The following is a 5,320-nucleotide window of genomic DNA, read 5'->3' as shown; positions in this document are numbered from 1 at the left end:
GCACACCTCCACCACTGCAGTTGCCTCCGAGCTTACCTGCTCCTTACCCTAACCTAACTACCTGGGGAAGGCCCTCTGGCGCTCTCCCCACTCGGTGCCCTCTCTGGCACTGGGCTGCCCGATCCATACCCGGGATCCTCAGGCACCCACTGACACTAACGGCTCCCAGAGCCCACCTGCGGCCTCACCTGGCCGGCATCCTCACAGTGGTGGAGTGCCCAACCAACTACACACACTAACAGGCTACACGCCCAGCCATTTCCAGAACACTAATGCACCAATCCACAATACCATTCTGTCACCCGCACCACAGATGCCAATATCCAACCACAATTTACCTGTACCCTCTACCTAACACTTACACTACCCGCCCCGGGTATCCGTGATGGGGGTCCACTCTTCCCCCATTGACACCTTCGCACCATGCACACCACTCCGTACCACTTACTCCAACTCTCTCCACACACCTGTACTTGCACACCTGTGCTCTCATTCTTGGTGCCGCCTGCACCCTTCTCTCCCCAAGCGCATTCGCGCTGATCCACACACTCACTACTCACACACTGCTCCACACACCTGTCCAGTTGCACACCTGTGCAATCACACCTGTTCAATTCTCACACACACGGCATCATCTCAGCTAACTACTCCCTTCTGAAACTTGCGCGTCCCAGTCGTCCCTTTAAACTATTGCGCTCCCTCGTCATTATAATCCACACTAATCTACCTGCGTCCCCACTACAGGTATCAGTCACTAACTAACCTTAACGTCACCTAATGTCATCTTCTAGGGCCCTATCAATATCCTAACCCACCCGGGCTAGTTTTCACCGCCATACACCCCATAAACTATTGCGCATTTGCCCCACCCATGGGAAGGGTGGCAGGGATGCCACCCTTACCCACCGGGCCCATCACTCATCAATCCCCCAGTCCTCTGGCACTAATAAGCCCCCCTTATTCAGAGGTACTGGGTCCCGCCTCGGCATCTAAAGCCGAGGCAATCCACGGGGGCGCCTGCTCGCCGGTGTAAGGTCTTATCCGGTCGGCGTGGACGATCCGAGGGAGGGCTCGTGGCCCCATTTTGATCTTAATGACCACGTCACAGATTTGCGACAGGACGACTCCTGGGCCTTGCCAGGGGGAGGTGAGTTTTGGGCACCTTCCCTTCCGTCTCCGGGGATTAAAGAACCAAATCTTCATCCCCGGAGCGTATTGACTCCCCTGGCTCCGGTCGTCGTACCTGCGCTTCATCTTTTCCCCCGCCAGATGGAGTTGGCGGCGGGCGAAGGCATGGACTAGCTCCATGCCTTCCTCTAGGTGACGTGCGTACCCCTCCCTCGGCGGGTTAACCACCGTGTCTGGCACGGGACCGCATAGCAAGTCGGCGGGAGCCCGCAACTCCCGCCCATACATAAGCAACGCTGGACTGCATACGGTGGCCCCATGCTGGCTGGTTCGGTAGGCCATGAGCAAATAAGGGAGATGTTCGTCCCAGTCATCCTGACGGGTGGCGGTGAACAGTGCCAGTTGTTGGATTAAAGTTCGGTTGAATCTTTCCACCATCCCGTCAGATTGAGGTCTTAAAGGCGTTGTTCTGGTTTTCCGAATTGACAGGAGACTGCACACATCTTTTAGCAATTTGCTCTCAAAATTTCGTCCCTGGTCGGTGTGCAACTCCTGTGGAATCCCATGCCAGCACACAAATCCTTCCACGAAGGCCTGCGCTACCACCCCTGCTTCTTGGTTGGGGAGGGCGTAGGCCTCCGGCCACTTGGTGAAGTAGTCCATCACAACGAGGATGTACTTATTACCTAGGCGGGTGCGGGGTAGTGGGCCTAGGATATCCATGGCCACCCGCTCTAGGGGGGCCCCCACCTGGTGTAATTGAAGGGGGGCCCTCATCCTCCATGCTGGTCCCTTTTTGGCAGTACAGGCGTCGCATCTCCGACACCAGTCCTGTATGTCGCGCCCCATATTCACCCAATAAAACCTCTGGCGTACCTGCGATGTCGTCTTTGTCCTGCCCAAATGGCCGCCGGGGCGGGTACCATGCACCTGTTGCAATATATCGGTCTTCAATTTATTTGGGACTACCACCAGCCAGGAAGTTCTATCAGAGGGAACCTCCACCCACTTGCGATACAAGATGTTATCCTTCAATTCCAGGGTCTGCCACTGAGCCCAATATGCCTTAGTTTGCGCCCCGAGGGGGGTGACCTCTTCCCCCTTAGGTCTTTGCCCCAATTTGACCCAATTGAACACTGGCCCCAGGACAGGATCCTCCTGCTGGGCCGTGCTCCATGCTAAAGTTCCGAATTCCTCATCTGCGGTTAGTGGCAAAATTGGCCCTCTCACCCGGGTTGCCCGGACAATGAAGGTCGGGTCCGAATCGCCCAATTGTTCCCTCTCCTCGTGTCTCGCACAAAATTTGCAGTTTTCCCCCAGACAAGGACGCCGAGAGAGTGCGTCCGCATTACCATGGGCCTTCCCGGCCCTATGGGCCACATCAAAATCGTACTGCTGCAACTTTTCCAACCACCTTGCAATTTGGCCCTCTGGTTCCTTGAACCGAAGGAGCCATTGCAAGGAGGAATGGTCAGTTCTAACCAAAGATTTCCGCCCGTACAAGTACGGGTGGAAATGGTTCATGGCAGCCAGCATAGCCAATAACTCTTTGCGAGTGACGCAATAATTTCTCTCGGGCCGACTTAAGGCCCGACTATAATAACCAATCACTCTCTCCACGCCCTCCTGTGTCTGAGACAAAACTGCGCCCAATCCTTCCTGGCTCGCATCCGTGTCCAGGGTAAATGTCCTGTCACTAGTGGGGTAAGCTAGAAGGGGTGCGGATGTTAGACACCCCTTCAATTTTTGGAAGGCCTCGTGGCACTCCCGTGTCCAATTAAATCGCGTCCCCTTCTCCGTAAGCCGGTGGAGGGGACGGGCCAACTCCGCAAATTTCGCCACAAAGCGCCGGTAGTAGGAGCAGAGTCCCAAAAATCCCCGCACCTCTTTGATGGTACGTGGTGCGGGCCACTCCTCTACCGCTTTAATTTTGTCTGGGTCCGTTTTTACCCCCTCGTGGCCGATCACGTGACCTAGATAGGCCACCTCTCTTGCAAACAAAGTGCACTTACTCGGGTTCAGCTTCAACCCTGCCTGTCTGAGGCACCCGAACACCTGGTCCAAATTAGCTACTGCCTGGGGGAACGTTTGGGCATGTACCAGGACGTCATCCAGGTACACCAGGCATGATTGCCATGGCATGCCGCCTAGTACATGCTCCATCAATCTCTCAAAGGTGGCGGGGGCGTTACACAAACCAAACGGCATCACAGTAAACTGATACAGTCCCTTACCTGTGGAAAATGCCGTTTTCTCCTTCCCTGCCCTATCCATTTCCACCTGCCAATACCCACTCTTGAGGTCCAAAGTCGAGAACCAATTTGAGCCCGCAACGGCATCGAGGGTGTCATCAATCCTTGGCAGGGGATATGAGTCCTTGAGTGTCACGTTGTTTAGCTGGCGATAGTCCACGCAGAACCGCGTGGTCCCATCCTTCTTTTTGACCAGCACAACAGGTGACATCCAAGGACTTCCCGAGGGCTCGATCACGCCTGCGTCGAGCATTTTTTCAACCTGCTCGTCAGCTTCCGCCCTCTTGCTCCAAGGGAGCCGTCGGGCGGCCTGACGAATAGGCCGGGCCTCACCGGTGTGGATCTGATGTTTCACCAGGCCCGTACGTCCAATATCCTCGGTGGACAGGGAGAAGAGGTCCAAATGGGACCCAACCAGTTTGTGTAAGGCCTCCCTCTGGGTACCTCCCAACTCTACGCTACTACGATTTACCATCTCGCAAATGGGATCGGGCCAATTCCTACTTGTTATTGAAGGCTCCCCCCGGGGTCGGCTCGGCTGGACGTTCTCGCCCCTCACTGTCGCGACTTCCTCAACTGGGGTGCAGCCAGCTACCCTCGTGCCCCTTACTATAGTGCATGGTTCTGTACTCATATTTATTACTCGGACGGCCACTACCGGTCCGTCCGTTTTTACAAGGGTGCGGCCCACGATTAAACCCGGTATGGACTGTGCTGCCACCGGTTCGACCAGGCCGCAGGACTCCTGCCATGTTGGGCGAGCTGCCCACCGGGCCGGCACTATCGCCTCGGCCTTTGGGGGGATGGTCACGGCCTCGGAAGCCTCCAGCTCTGCTCTCTCGGCCGTGCTCACTCCCCCTAACGGCAGCTCTTCTACTCCCACCTGCAGGATCCCCCGGCACAAGTCGATTTTACAACCGCTGGCAGTCAACAAATCCAACCCTATTAAACATGGGTCGCACACCTCCGCCACCCAAACATCTATCTCCCTCCTTACCGACCCTAACTTGAGGGTCACAGAACCACGCCCTATGATCGGGGCCGTTACCCCGGTAGCAAGTTGCAAACTATCATTTTGCAGGCGCTGGATCTTATCCCAGCCACCTGCGCTCGAATCAAGGACCACAGGGCTGATGATCGTGGCGCTAGCTCCTGTGTCCACTACGGCGTCTACCCCCACGCCGGCAATTTTGCATCTAATTGTCAGGCTACCGGTTCCAATTTGGCCACAATAAATGACCTGTCGCGTCAATGAGGGCTCTCCTCCATCCTCTTCTGCCGAACACCGCCCTACGTGCCCGACACCTTCTAGTTTCCCGGGGTCTGGCGGGGGGGTGTCTGGGGTCGGCTAACCCGCTCCCCCCTGGGCGGAGTTGAGGACCTCAACCGCCGGGGGTCATCCCGGCGCGTGGCTCGACAGTGCCGCGCCAGGTGACCCAGACGGTTGCAAGTATAGCACCTCACCTGATAAGGTGCTTGCCTCCGGAATTCCAAATTTCCCCCCCTGTAGGTCCGAATTGGATTACCCGCTCGTGGTCCACCGCGGGCCACCTCCGGGGCCGCCTGCCATGGTCCAGGTCCCGCCAGGCGCTGGTCCACCAGCCTCCGGACCATGCCCGCCAGGTCAGGACTCACGTCGGGGGCGGGCCCCCTAAGGGGCCCCCTAAGACTTCTGATCTCCTCTCCCATCACTTGCATCTCCTGCCCCTAAGGGGCCCGCCCTCCATCGGGGGTCCCACCTGGCGGACCGCCATTGCGAGACGCTCGCCCCCCCGGGTCAGGGGCCTCGCTGCTTCCCAACGGGCCGCAGCGTCAGCCGCCTGGCTCAGAGTCTGCGGGCGCCACATGGCGAGCTGTTGCCGGAGCTCAATGTCCGGGAGGGCCTGGATAAAATGGTCCAGTGCCAGGCTTTCCCGGGAATCCGCTGCCATGCTAGCATG

This window comes from Myxine glutinosa, chromosome 10 (genome assembly GCF_964187855.1).
Source record: "Myxine glutinosa chromosome 10, kmMyxGlut1.1, whole genome shotgun sequence".
Classification (NCBI taxonomy): domain Eukaryota; kingdom Metazoa; phylum Chordata; class Myxini; order Myxiniformes; family Myxinidae; genus Myxine; species Myxine glutinosa.
This window is presented reverse-complemented; position numbering follows the sequence as displayed.